Source organism: Lingula anatina, chromosome 9, assembly GCF_051362555.1.
Source record: "Lingula anatina isolate TDL-2025a chromosome 9, LinAna3.0, whole genome shotgun sequence".
In the NCBI taxonomy this organism is placed as follows: Eukaryota; Metazoa; Brachiopoda; class Lingulata; order Lingulida; family Lingulidae; genus Lingula; species Lingula anatina.
Genome location: NC_141775.1, coordinates 13698164 through 13713984, shown reverse-complemented (window position 1 = coordinate 13713984; position 15821 = coordinate 13698164). Strand labels below are relative to the sequence as shown.

The 15821-nt window shown below is 36.5% G+C and overlaps 1 long non-coding RNA gene across 1 annotated transcript; it reads right to left on the bottom strand.

The window, feature by feature from the left end:
* Nucleotides 1–5228: 5228 nt before the first annotated feature.
* Nucleotides 5229–8009, bottom strand: LOC106159585 (uncharacterized). The gene is made up of 3 exons (XR_001238038.2): nt 7960–8009; nt 7693–7718; nt 5229–6867 (listed from the first exon to the last, which is right to left on the bottom strand). It is a non-coding gene; the product is annotated as an uncharacterized LOC106159585 (long non-coding RNA).
* Nucleotides 8010–15821: the final 7812 nt, after the last annotated feature.

Below are 15821 nucleotides of genomic sequence, written 5' to 3'. Positions count from 1 at the left end.
ATATGGGTTCACTCAGGATGTATGCTGAGTAACTGATAAGTGAAAAACAGAAATGATCATTATTCCATTTTAGATTGGCACTCTTAACCCAATTTTAAAGGACATCTGCTGTAATATTGCATCTTTAGTTGGCCCAGCATGCTTCAAAATGAGGCACAACAGTATATCCAATGCAGGAATGGTGCAGTCCTGATGCAACATTGTAATGTGTTGTTATACTTGCAGGGCACATATGAATGAATTCCGAACATGCAACGCCATTACTACACTCCAGTTGGAGGCTTAGGCTCCCTTCACATGGAAAATCTATTTTCTAAAAATCTAAAAATCTATTTTTGGTATCTTGTGATCATGGTCTGTGCCCTGAATACCCCGCGGCGTAATTACTGGCAGCGCGAGCGAGTTACTTCCAAAACTGTAATTAATTCTTGGCTGCGCTCGGAGGAGATTCTGATACCTTGACGCATGCGCAGTTGTATCTCTAAGCTGTGAAGTTCATCAGTTTAGTTGTGACGACTCAAGCATACAGACGTGTAATATGGCTAGTGGTAGTGCAAAACAAGTTGGAGTAACTTCCTACTGCACCTGCGTCAAGGTATCAGCATCTCCTCTGAGCACAGCCAAGAATTAATTACAGCTTTGGAAGTAACTCGCTCGCGCTGCCAGTAATTACGCCACGGGGCATCCAGGGCACAGACCGTGATCACAAGATACCAAAAAAAGATTTTTAGAAAATAGATTGTGAACGGAGCCTTATATAGAGAGATAAAGACCCTTCTGATGTTTAAATTACCTCAGATTTTTCCAGGAATCCAGATCTACTGTATGACACTAAATTATAACCCTAGGATCATCAGATCCCTTTGCCTATCCTCTATCTCTTGTCTCTGCAGCTTCATCTCTCTTTCTTCTTTTTTTATTTCCCTTGAAAACCAACCCAACTCTGGCTTTCAATTCTCAAGACTTCAGGTACCAGATCACTACAACCAAAGAGTTCCAACAGTAGGTATATATATCAGAAAACATTAGAATGTGCCAGATATAAACACAAGTTTTATCTTCTGAAAGGTCTTTTTATCCAGAATGTTATACTTTTGAAATATGATATTATCTGTAAAATTAAAGGAAATGTTACAGTATTTTAAATATGGATATTAGGGCAAAAGTGTCCTCTCATTTTAGCCAGAAAGCTGTGATCACTGAGCGCTTTTGTGCCAACTAAAAATATACTTCCTTGATCAAGTTTCATGGGGTTTGTTGCATATGATTACAAATGTTCTATACTTTCATTATTTTCAGTATTAAAATTTAGGCGTAGAAGATTTTTGTATAGGTTGTTAAACGAGGCGCCTCAGTGCTGGCTGGTCACAGGCGAGCCAGTGCTGCTGCAGGACATGATTGACTGTGGCACCTCTAGAGCATTCTGATATACCTACCAACAGTATTGCTACAACAAAGTACTTACCCTTCTGTCATCAAGAATGTCTTTGTATGCATTAAAAGGGATGCAGGGATCGTGGAATGTCCTACAGCTCCAGATCAAACTTAATGGTTACTCGTAAATATATCTTGTCCTTGGTATAACGTTATTTCATAAAGTTTCACCGCTCCGCAGAAGTATGTAGACTAAGTAGGTCAAAGAAAACCCGCAGTGAATACTCGGTCACATCTCGGCACATCCGGTCACATTGAAGCGCGCTGCAGTTTCACTCTGCGTCCCAAGTTATTATATCTTTTGATTTTTCGTTTAAATATTGATTAATTATATAAGTGTCACATAAAAAGGTAATTATATATTCTTTTTATTTTACTTTTTTTTATTATTTATCTATTTTATCTATTTATTTGTTTATTTATTTGCTTAAACTTTTGCTGGATCTCAGCTGTGCCAACACAACGCTCAATTTCAAATTATAAACAAATGGAGCATTTAAGGACTTTTACATTTAGAGTAATTACTTTAAAAGTATACTAAATGTGTTTGAAAGTCGATTTTTGCCTACTTGTACATTACTTTTATAGACTGCGTTCAAGACATCGGGAAATAAAATCATCAAATTACAAATCACAAAATTATTTTAAAAGTTCATTAATATCTCCTTGAAAATACCAGTCAGACGAGCTAAAAATAACTTTCACCCGAGTACAAAGACTTCTTTTCACTAGGGACGAGGGATAAAAACCCGCATTCACGAGTAACAGGAATGGGTGCTTTACGGATGACTCTTATTAATAAAAACGTTGCGAACATCTCAGGGAATGTAAAGTGGCTTTCATGGGTAATGACAATACCCAGTGGGACCTACAATCATTGTTTTTAACTAAAATGGAGATTTTATTAATGGCTAAAATATTTGAAAGGCATCAAACAGGGAATATTAATGATCTGCAGCAAAAAGACGACACGAAGGATTTGCCTGTTTTTAAAAGCCAGGCGACACCCAAAAGTAGCTGCAAGCCATTTATTGCCTTATTTAAGATAAACATTCTAGACATTTTCTGAGATGTTTGTTCCTAATTTTCTACATTATTGAAAATAAGCTAATAGGTGAACGTGAGGTGGTGTTACGAGCGACAGTAACGAAGTTTTAAAATTAAGTCCGCATTTTGTATTTTTTTTTTTTTTTTAAATATGATTAGCACAGGTGCTGAGCTAACTTATGCAAAAGTTTTCGTGGGCATTGAAAAACTCACCAAAGAAAGAGCGAGAATGGCAAAATGTTATTGTTATTAATCTATACAACTCATCTCCGTGTTGAGAGTTCGACCCCCATGAGGACTCAGATGGTAGCTGTCGCCAATACTGCTTTTACATAACATAACAAACGCTGTCGTCCTTTGCGTTCAAATCATAAACAGGAATCATTCTTTAAAAATTATCAAAGACATCTTCACAGTTTATTTATATGTGTGACTATCTAGTGAAAACTCCATGTGTGACTCTGATATCTAGAGTGTAATCTCTCTCTCTCTCTCTCTCTCCTGTTATCTTTTGTCAAATTCACAACCACTTGATCCTTGGACCAGAAACAGAAAACAGAGCTATTTTATGATAATTAACTGTTATGTTTATAAATAAAACTATATTTTCTTTCATCTTCAGTATCTTCGCGAATGCGAAGCCGACCCTCCCCCCCCCCCCTTTGGCGTGGGGTTCGGGGCCTGCTGAAGGGCCTCGAAATAATTTGGTATTTTAGAGGGCGATAGGTACCGTTTGGTACGGTTTAGATCTATTGGTGTGTGTTTTTGTTTTCAGAAATCGAAGGGGGGGGGTCAGGACCCCCTGACCCCCCCCCCCCTATATCCACCACTGCTTGACGTATGCTGCATGTAAAAGGGACGCGAAGTTAAAAGTGCATGATAAAGGTTAAGATTGAAGATTGCGTAACAATAAAACAAGAATAATATTCGTTGATATATCCATTGTCCCTTTTAAGTCCTTTTTTAAAGTGTTCGATATTTTCATGAACTTCTGCTCGACAATCCGTCTTTGTCTTGATACAAAGATACAAGCAAGGCATGCAAGAAGTCTCTGGCAGTGAATCGCGAACTGCTGCTGTTGCCAGTCCGTCATAAAGTAGATATTGCAAACATACATTGACACATGAATCAATAAGATATCAGACAACTTTCATGGAAAATAAACTGAACTTTAATTAAATCTGGGGATTATTGTGTCTATTATCATTTCGAATATACGCTAAATCTCTGCACGTTCATCTTCATCACCATCATACTACAGTCGCAAGTTCAAACAGTGCTTAAAAAAAACATACAAACCCGTGATTTTGAAGCCAATATGACTATAACGCGTTACAATTAATTTTTTAATGATATTGGTACCTTGTCAAGACATGGCAGGAGTACGTGGAAACGACATACACCCTCACCTACACATACACTAAACTCACACGCACACATAAATGCACACACACATACACACGCATACACACACACGCACACACGCACACAAAGACCGGCACGAGTCGCACGAAGGCGGCTGGAGGGGGTGGGGGAGGGTAGTCAAATCCAATGCTTGAAGATCTATGTCGGTTCACTGTTTTTCCTAGCTAAATCATCATTAAAGAAAATGAACCAGGTCAAATTTATAATAAAGTAAGGATTGTACAGACCAGCATAATTAACAACTGTGGACTTGGTTACAACACATCTCTTCCTAGTTGCCAACGCTCTCAATCCAGGTCTATCATTTAAAATAAAATATGACATGTATCCATATAAATCCATAGACTTTGGTCAAATAATCAAGTTGTGTGTAATACTGATCTTGAACACAAAAAATAATGCTATAGTATGAATTCGCTCCCCCCCCCCCCACTGCCCCCTTCTACCATACACATTCAGCGTGTAGAGTGCGAAATCCATTTGAAATTGAAAGCTCGCGGATAGGATATTCCATGAAGGGGTTCTGAGGGGAGATAGGTTATCTCCATTTGCATTTTTTATTCTTCCGATTTTGAGTAGAAATATCAGTATCTTTCATTGCAGTCAGTCAATATGAATTCAAATAAGGCAATTTTCTTTCCTTTATCACGCTATTCGCCAAATGTAATTAAATACAACATTTTCCTAGAAAACCTTTACCCCCTCTTGTGAATTCAACGTACCGTCTGCAGAGCACCTGCGTCGGCCACCACGCTGGTTGCTCCGCGCTTCCCGGGACCTGAACAGTTAACGCGGTCAGCAAAATTTTAGGGAGAGTCAAATGAAATATAGAGGGACCGTGGCATCTATAAAGTCCTACGTGGTAAAGCTGGAGATGTGGGCTAGTTTTACTCCCTTCTTTAAAACTTTGCAATATAATCTACCTTTCAGTAACCCCATGCAACCAAAACATTTAGCTGGCACCTTGATACATTTCTCCCTACTGTCTCCCCCCCTAAAACGGTCCACACTCAAAAATCAATAACCGTATGGCAATTTTATACAGGCAATTGACCTACTTTTATACCCAAGCAGCTAACATTGAGTTTTATGGCTGTAGAGTGATTACACGTCTGTGATATAAAAGTTATTTCTAATTACATAATTTAAAAACAGTGTGTGTGGATTAAAAGTGTACCAATTTGTGAGCAAAAGTGGACTTTACTTTTTGAAAATAGTGGAAAACTTGGAGACGAGCCAAAATCAGAAAAATTGCATTTTTTTCTCTTATATGCAAATTAAAGTAAAGCCTGGCTCAATTCGTTGAGAATCCGCTCTTAGTGATGATCTTGATGGCCTTGATGATCTTAATGGTGATTAAAAATTTGTTTTTGAAGTTTTCACTGAAAATTTTAGTTGTCATCTGGTGATAAAGAAAATTTCTGCGCTAACACAATCATTCCAAGAGTGAAGAATACTGAAACGGTAAACGCACCTCACATATGCGCTGCAGACGACACAGCTTTGGCTGAAACTCGCATGCCCAGGTTTATAAGTACGATATATTCACATAAAAATCCGCGAGTCTAAGGTGTTCTAAAATTTTGACTACATTTCTATTTATTTGTGTTCGACAAGGGTGAATTTTATTGGGATATTCTCTCTCTTCTTTTTGAAAGCGAATATTAAGCATAACAGTCAAAATATTCAGAAGTAAAAAGATTTTCAGAGTTCAAAATCTTGTGGACCACTGCAGTTCCTCGTCGTGGTGGTTCACAGGTTAAATTTTAAGACAACTTGTAATTGTATAAAATTGACAGTCATCCGATTACTCGTCTCTTAATAATGTTCGTGACACACAAGTAAATCACGCTCAAACTTAATACCGCCTTGACATGACTTGTATAATAATTTTCCTCTGACAATTAGATTTGTGGATTGTGTCAAAATGCGTTTCTAAGTCTTTTCTAATTGTTAAAATGCGGAAACTAGGCCTGTTTGTTGTAAATAAACTCAAGTTTGATCTAGCAACATGTCGAGTTGGATGCATTTGTTATTCTACTTATTTTGAAAATCAGAGGAAAAGCAACATCTTTCATCGCATTCACTGAAAATAAAACTCAAATATATTAGTAAATACATATTTCCTTAGTCTCCACCTCCATTCTGTGAATGTAATATGCGGCTTAAGCCCCCTTTACACTGGACGGCGTACTTTCTGCTTCCAGCAGTACTGTCCCGTTTGAGAGGGAAAAAAATACTAAAAATATGTTCTGATAACTGACCGATCATTGTACAATCTTTCTGCCACCGAAGCGATGCTTGTGCCTCCTTTCTACGACCACAGCGATGCCAGTTTCATGGTCGCACAAAGGACCCAAAAGGACGCCATCCAGTGTAAAGGGGATTTAACAGACGCATTCCTGACGCACTGCGTTGTGTGGAGGTTGCCACAATCTGCAGTGTGCCGTAGGAATTGATCTGCATTTAATGGTAAAATATGTCAAGAAGATTACATTTTTCATATTTTTCAAAATTGAAAAAAAAATCAGTTGAAAGTATGTTTTTGTTTGGCAAGATTTAGGTAAAATTTTTGCCAGTGTGAAGAAGTAAAATAGCATGGGAGTGACAAAAAGTACCCAATATCTGTCAAAAGTCAGAATTGTATAAGGCTTTCACTTTTACGACATTGATTTCCTGTTTATATTTGAATACGAATAAGTTTTTATTATTTTCGTGTAAAGCTCTCTTTTGGATGAACGAAAGAAAAAGTCTTCAAACTGTCTTATTTGAGGTAAAAGTTTCATGTCGATAGCTGAATGTAAATAAACGTTATTTTAGTTCTAAGTCACCGCTATAATCATATCCCTTGGAATAAGACCGTGACTGTCAGTAAGACAGGTTGCGCTTGAGTGTCGTCTGTAGTCGTCCCATTCCCGTGAGCTGTCGCCACGGGGAAGTGATCGTCCATCTCTTTCATTGCTGTAAAATATGCCACATTCACTGATATTACGGATATGCTAAGGAGACTAAACAAAACTGAAAGATATTACGCTGAAAAAGTTGAAACCTATTAACGACATTCTGATTGTTCTTATTTAATAAAACTGAATTTTAAATTAAAGTACATTGTACAAAGTATGACAACGGATGGTGCGTGTGCAGGCCCGTAGCCAGGGGGGTTCGGGGGGTTCGAAAGAACCGCCCCTTTTGCTGGGAAAAGGTGCACTCTGGGTAAAATTTGATCTAGGTACATAAAGTTTTTATGGGAAAAGGTCCACTTTTTCAAAAGAAGAACCCCCTTTTGAAATTGATGGCTACGGGCCTGGTGTGTAACTAACTTTTTCCTTTTTACATTGTAGTACATGGCGTGATTTGAGCAATTTTAATGTAGTTTGATATTGAGACACGATTTCTACCTAAAACGCCTAATTATATCCTGAGATAATCTGACAATATCTAAAACGCAAAATATCATTTATCCACGTTTAACCAACCTACACACGAACAAAACGGCCAAAACCAAACGGTTTTGAACAAGAAGGGTGGGGGTTAGTGCCTGTACAATGCTAAGAAAAGAGAAATCCACAGTAAAGGACATTGGTGTAATATCAGGAAGTTAGATTAGAGTGAGGAAAAACGATTAATACTTAGAAAATGAAAACAAGGATACGCAATAAACATAGTGAAATAAAAAATGTAAAAAAAAAAGGCGAGAAGAAATGCAAAAAGAAAGAAAAAACAAATAGAACAATAAACCATAACACAGTTAGAATTATAGTTATAATTATAGCAGTTATAACTTACCGCTGTCCGAAAATGCCTTCCACAGTCTGGAAAATAAAATAGCGTCATGATTCTGGGTGCAGAGAGAAATAAAAACGGTCATAGTGACCTGAAGGGCACTGATACAACCTTGAGGCCAACCTTGAGGCCAGCTATACCCCAAAGTTTTGTCATTTTTATACATTTCTGTATTACGGAAGTATCTATACATGTGAAGTTCATACAAAGAAAACCTTGATTTGTACTTCGTGGTAAATGAGGAATTTGTATTTCATCCGAAAAACTCACCTGATAAATCATTAGGCAAAATCCAAAAATGTCGACTCTGCCTTAAAGGTACATACGAACCGAGCATCGGTGGAGCGTGGATTCCCAGTAACATATGTAAACCACTTCTACTAGATTCTTATATGACTCAAATAAATTCGATATGCCAAGGGATAAACTGAATAGATCACTCGATCAGCCATAAAAGACCTTTCGACTGCTCCTTTCTTTAAATTTATGGTTGTAAATAAATAAGCACACAAAATTTAAGTTTAGGCAATGATTTTGAAACAGAGTATCAGCGGACCCTGTGGTCAGGGTGTAATTATTGATAAAAAAATTAGAGAATATCACGGAATAGACAAATCCCCCACGTTTCTCCTAGGAGCGTTCAAACAGCGTTAAACATCGCAACCTTGTACGCTATTCTAGACCTACAACAACGAATATATTGCTATACTGATATTCGTTTATACAACAAGGATTGGGTCTTTACTTACCTGTCCACATACAACAGGATTGCCGCAGAAGTGCGCATGAGAATTCAGGGGCGAGGTTGTTGGTGACCGCGTACGCCACTAACTCAACCAACTTCACAGTCTCACCACAGCGGTGTGCGGAACCCATGTCACACCAACGAAGGGAAACAATGTAATTTAAAATTTGGCAGAATTTAATAAAATATATAAAATAAATTTGATAAAACATATTTTAGGAAACAAGCAAACAATCAAATAAACAGAAAATAAATAAATAAATAAATAAATAACCGATTAACTAAATAAATATATAAATCGTGTATGTAAATAAATAAATAAATAAATAAATAAATAAATAAATAAATAAGAAAGAAAGAATGAAAAAAGAAAAGAAATAGATGAAAAGAAAAATGCTGCAAATGGGGTGGAAATTATTTCCTACCTGAAGTTTCACAAAAGTCAATCATTATAAACAGAATGTGACTAAAAGATGATGAACACATTGCATCTTTACTTTAATCACTAAATTAGCTGACACCGGATTAGTTATTTTTTCCTTATCTCAGTTATACCAATACGTTCTGGGAAAGCGCGCTCTTTACGGCGTATGTCATTGCTCGACAGCTATACTTGATCACCAGTATGATGATTGACGTTTGTTTATATAACTGCCAATCAAGCTATCCACTTTAAATGGCTTTGATTGGCACCTCTCAATCACAGGAAGCAAAAGCTCCTTTGCAGGATGATTGTGATTGATGTTTGTTTTATTAACCGTCAATCAAGCTGTCAAATTTGACAGCTTTGATTGACACCTATCAATCACAGGAGATAAAGTTCTTTGGCGGTATGGAAGTGACTGACATATGTTTACGTTACCGACAATCAAACGGTCAAACTTGACAGCTTTGATTGATATTTATTTATCACGAGATGTTAGAGTTCTTTTATTCTACAAAGAAATTGTAGGAGCCGTCCGCACTGGACAGATCCCCCCGGAACTGCAATTTTTATGTACAGACACAGATGTGTCTGTACATATTGCCATCACCTGCGTCTGTCGTCGCCGTCGCCGTCGCCGTCCCTGTCGCCGTCGCCGTCGATGTCGCCGTCGCCGTCGCCGTGCACTTTCATCGTTAACACGATAAGTGGAAGACAGTTTTACTTTTTGGCTTTATATTTACAGAGCTGATGAATATTCATAAAACGCAGGTCAAGTTCGAAAATCAGCATGTTTGGGCAATTATTGTAGTATTTATGCTGTGTTTTCACTTTTTAGCATATATGCAACACTGTTAACACATTTCAAGGAAAACTGATAGGCCTGTTGTCATGAAACTCACAGGAGTAATTAATCTTACTAAAACGCAGATCAAGTTCGAAAATCGGCATGATCGGGCCACTATTTTAGTAGTTATGCTGTTTTTTTCACTTTTCAGCATATGTGCAACACTGTTAACACATTTCAAGGAAAACCGATAGACCTGTTGTCATGAAACTCACAGGAGTAATTAATCTTACTAAAATGCAGGTCAAGTTAGAAAATCAGCATAATCGGGCCATTATTTTATAAGTTATGCTGTTTTTAAACATTTCCTCAGATTCAATTCTTAGGCATGTTAACAGTCTCATTATTTAACTAATAAGATTCGTAAAAGTGTTTGTTTGACATTTCCTGCATCTTTACAACATTGTTAGTTGATTATGTAAAAATGATGGTAAACTTGTTATCATGTATTGTATAATAGAGTTTCAAAAATGGAAATAAACTCATATCATTGCAGTTTGTCAGATTCATTCATTCACTATGTTCAGAAACTCAGAATGGAGGAAATTGGACATTAAACACTATTCTATTGATATTTTTCCCATCTCATCAATTTTCTTAGTTGATCATATATAAATGGCAGTAAATTGTTAATTTTGTTATATGTTAAAAAATTGTTAAAAATGGAAAAAAAACATTTCAAGACAGTGCTGTCTTGTCTACATTTTGGCATTTTCAAGGTGTGACTTTGAAGTTCCTTTGGCCTGAAGACCTTTGCTAGGAACATTTTCTGAATATCCATGATACTAATATTTTATTATTAAAAATTGATGGTAATTATCCTGTTAAACATTATGTAATAGTGCATCAAAATTTGAAGACACCCCTATTTTGGACACTGCTCCCGTGATGACCATTTAAGGAAAACCAGTCACTTACTGTTCTCAAACTTACAGGAAGAAACATGGGACTTGAATAAAGCTTCAGTGGGCAATGCAGACTATTTGGTAAATTTTTTTGGCAGTTAATCAGTTTTTTTGTGAAAATTTAATTTTTCACATATTGGCATTTTCAAGGTGTGACTTAGAACCTCCATGGGCTTGAAGACCCATGCTAGTCACATTTTCTGAAAATCCACGATACGGATCTTTTATTATTAAAAACTGATGGTCATTATGCTGTTAAGCATTATGTAATATTGCATTAAAATAGAAGAAAACACAATTTTGGGTGCTGCTGCCATGATGACCATTATGGGAAAACCATGTTACTTATGATTGTCAAACTTTCAAAAAAGAAACGAAGGACTAAAATGCAGCCTGAGTTGGAAAAGCAGTCTAATTGGCTTCTTTTTCTGGAAGTTATACATTTTAGTGAAATATTCATTTTTATCATGTTGGCATATTCATTGTGGGACTCGAAGCTCCCATGGACATGAAGCCAAATGGTAATCAAATTTTCTACATGTCCATGCTATTTATAGTCAATAATCAAAAATTGGTGATAATTATTCTGTAATTTATTTTGTAATGTTACATCAAAATTGACAAAAATCTTTTTGCACTGCTACTACAAACATTATGAAAAGAAAACTATGTTACTTATTATTATTTTCAACTTACAAGTATGATTTGTAGGATTGGCATGCAGTTCAAATTAGAAAGCCAGCTCAAATGGGTTATCATTTATTATTGAATTTAAGCAGTTTTATGTGAAATTTTCATTTTTCTCATTCTGGCATTTTCAAAGTGTGAACTTAAACTCCCATGGGCCTGAAGCCTTACGCTTGTTACACATTTCACTTACATTGGTATTACCTGTTGAGCATAATTAAAATTTGATGTTGAATTTGCAGTTAAGCATAATGTACTTTTGCATCAGAATTGACAGTAGCCTGTTTTGTGCATTGTTATTGTCTGCTTTTTGTCTGTACATTTGACAGCTTTGCTGCCTTGTTAAAGGAAGGTTTCTACAAAGGAAAGAAAAGCAGGCAAATCTCATTATATGCTCTTAGCTCCTTGAGGGAACAAAAGAAAAATATATGTAATTTATACATAAGCCAGTATATACCAAAAATAGAAAAGAATGAAAACAGTCACAACTATAATGGCCAACCAAACAGATGAATAAAGGAACAAAGAAATATACCCAAATAATTATTTACACACACACACACACACACACACACACACACACACAAAAAAAAAAAAAAAAAAAAAAAAAAAAAAAAAAAAAAAAAAAAAAAAACGCGGGGCTTTTTTTTGATATTCTGAAACTTACTGGAGTAATTCATATTATAATAAATACAGTCCATGTTCGAATTACAACTCTATTAGGTCTTTTTTTACCTTAAATTACTCCGCTTTTTCACTTTCTGTTATACATTATAATGTAAGACTTGTTAACGGAAAATGATAAATGGAGAACCCCGTGACTTATCATCCTGATATTTACGGAATCACCTTTTAGCATGAGTATTAGAATGCAACCCAAAGGCAAATGTCAGCTTTATCGGACCATTTTTGGTGAAAGTTATACCACGTCCCCCTTTTATGCGAATGGAATGTGTCGTCTCTCCTGACGCACTGCGCTCCGTTGATGATATAGCAACAGCTTGCTTGAGTCCGTCTTAACACTTTCTTGGAAAAAATTGTAATCAGATATACGTGCATAGTCTGGCGTTAAAGAGTCTAGATATGATTTGAGTCGCTACGAGAAAAAATGAGAAAGCTTGATAAAATTATTGAGCAAATAGGCCCATGATCATTAATATAAAGTGTGTTATTATAAATACATGTAGGTAAAAATTTACAAATAATTAGCGACGTGAATCCCCAGAGAAAAAAAAATGTATCGTATGCGCCTCAAGTACGATGGCCACTGTTACAAGGTACTCTTTTTTCATATTAATGAAATTCATGACATTTGGGCACTTTTGAAATAAGTGCATTCAGTACAAAAAGTTTCCACTATTTAAAAAAAAATTATGACACTCCGGAGAAATTATAAGAAAATTGATTATATCAGCGCCGTCTATCAATAATTGCTGTCTTCACTAGCACAATATGATGAAATTCATGGACACCATCACAATCATGTTGAGATAGACTCTGAGGTCAAATACTGTAGCATTAACACTGTCGTAACTCTACTTCCCTGACCATTACATACCTGTCAACATTGACAATTGCCATAGAGGAAGATTCCCGCGCACGACCTTCGCCCCCACCCGACACACACACACACACACACACACACACACACACACATTTTATGCTTTGGAAAGAAACGCCTCGGTTATAAATGTGTTGTTAGCAGTTTGCTATAATAAAATACTTTGACTATACAAAATGATATAGAAAAATTAAATCTGCAATTAAGAAATTTATTAAATTCCATTTCGAGTCATTCGATGTTTTAAGAATTTCATCAGCTGTTTTACAACTCGGTCATACTAACAGCCTGTTTTAACCAATAATTAAAACAAGTCAATTTTTGCGCTCTGATATTTCAGTCTCCGTTGTGTGGTTTATTGCACACCTCACGTAGAGGTGACACTCATGTTGTTAGCCTAGCTTTTTATGTTACTGGAACATTTTTGAAATATTGTTGAGATTTCTTAGTGAAGTACCAAATATCTCAATTCGCAAATAATTCATTTTTTAATTACAAAAAATAAAGTTGTCATTCTATCCTTCAAACCGCAATCTGTAGGCCTACTATTCTTTTTAGCCACTATGGGGACAGTTCGGCAAAGCACGAAATCGCATTCGTTAGCACTTCTGTTTTATATATCTTTTCTGATGTATATTCTGGTTAGTCGCGCAAATAGACCTTAGTGCATAAATGAAAATGTGCAATATTTTGTGCAAGTCAGCAAACATACTTGATGTGAAAATTATTCGCTGACAGTTTGTGTAGTTCAGAAATAGTTAACTTTGACTCCACATAAATTCTGTCGGTACTTTGTTTCATTTGCAACTTATTTTAAGTTAAGTTCCTTTCGTAGTGTTGACGCTTTGCCAGTAAATTTCCAGTGCTGCGTTTTTAGTAATGGCGCGCTTTCTAAATAGACGCCATCTTTAAAGTACATCTTTGAGAATTACTGTAGTAGAAACATACCGTAGTTATGTGAGTAAAAAAGATAAATCTGCACGTTTTTTTAGAGACAAAAGTTGTAAAAGTTTGTATAACCTGGTGTGTTAAAGTTAAAGGACACCGGTAAACACCCGAACGCACTCAAAACTCAATTTCCCCGACTCTCCCGAACCTTTTATCCCTCATGATACCCTCCCCCCATCATTTTTGTGCCGTTTTATTTCAACATATTTTTCCTTCAAATCCAACTTTCTCTACTGAATGGTTCGTCCACATCTAATTTAAACTAAAAAAGCATATTGTAATTTTCAATGACTTATTAGTTCATTTCTTTATAAACATTTCATCCCCCTCTCCGTTATATCTTCACTAACACAATTGGCTGATATTTGTGGAGTCCGTCACAATCATGGTTGAGAGAGCATCAAAATCAACACACCGCAGCCTCTGGCTACCCTCTACCAGGGTCATAGATTGATTTTTCACTAGATATTAGAAGATACGTCTCTGGTTAAATAGATGACTAATCTCTGTACTGTAAAAGCAAAAAACCACAGCATAATGACTTCGGCCCTGATAGAGGGCAGTCATTGGATCATTTCCCAACTAAGATTGCTCATTTGAAATGTCTTCAAACAGACAGAGAATATATTTTGGGTTAGCAAAAAAAGATTAAGAGGTTAAAAACACGTACGAGAGAGGGGGGGGGGAGAAAAGTTAAAATAGGTTTAGTCGAGACATTAATAATATCGAAAACCAAATTAATTCAAATACAAGCAGGAACATTTTGATTTTAAATATTAAATCACACGCAAGTTTTTAGAACTCCCACATGACCTTGAAGTAAAGTAACGGATGCCCCACGAGTAGGGGCATATGGGCAATACATAGACACCTTACGGACATCGTATACGACAAATGAAACCTAGGATTGGATATTTGGTAAATTTTTAATATATATGGCCTGGAATTATGCGTACAATTTTTGAAATGTTTGCAGGCGCACCTGAGAGAAATTTCAGTCTCATATTTTTATTATTAACAAAAACTGTTTGGGCGCGCGCGTGTTTGTGTGTGTGTGTGTGTGGGGTCCTTTATAAGGGTAACGAAACGAGATCTGCACATTGCTCAATCGACTGGTTTCCTAGATTTAATTGTATTGTCATCACAGCCACATGCAGCATTACTTATATACAACCTGTGCCAGTAATATATTGCCTTATATGCTACTACTCTTATACTAGTACTACTCTCACCACTACTACTTCATCTTGTAGGCCTACTACTACTACATGCACTGCTACTACTACTTACACTGCCACAGGTACGCTGAGGTGAGTTTCTAGATGTCTCTTAGATGCTGTTGTGGACAACCTGAAAATATTTGTTCCCCCTGAGTTAGTGCAACTGTTGTAACGAATTGATAGTTTTGTATGTCTTTTTTTGTGAAAAAGCGGAGTAATTTAAGGTAAAAAAAGACCTAAAAGAACCCCCCTTTTGAAATTGCTGGCTACGGGACTGACGTAACTTGCCAGTTAACGAACTTTTGCTGTGGCAGTTCCGAAAGTTTGTTAACTGGGATGGCAGGTGAGAGTTATCGTTTGGGTCTGGATTGAGGTCGTCTTCTGAAGAGAGGTAGGCCTACTTTTTACTGGGCCGGTCCATTTTTAGAGACAATTCAATGGCTTTGAATGTACGTTAGAGAGTCACCTAAACTGTGAATAATATTTATCAGCGCAGTTTTAAGTTTTGTTTCCGTGTCTGTTTCAGATAACGATTAGTTCACGATCCCAGCGACAGATAAACGCAGCTCTGGGATCATGTCCATGGATTCTGCCTTCAACTTGTCCCAAACCACAGACTAAAAGAACTCAGCAGCACACCACGCTGTGTATCTACCAAGGAGATCACTGTCGACACACGCGGAACGCTTCATTTGCACATACGCTGTACAAAATTTTATTGAAATGGCTGCCTTAAATGATAGAGTTGATAAGTCAACTTAAATGTCTTAATCCTTATCTTCCCAAAGAAATTTC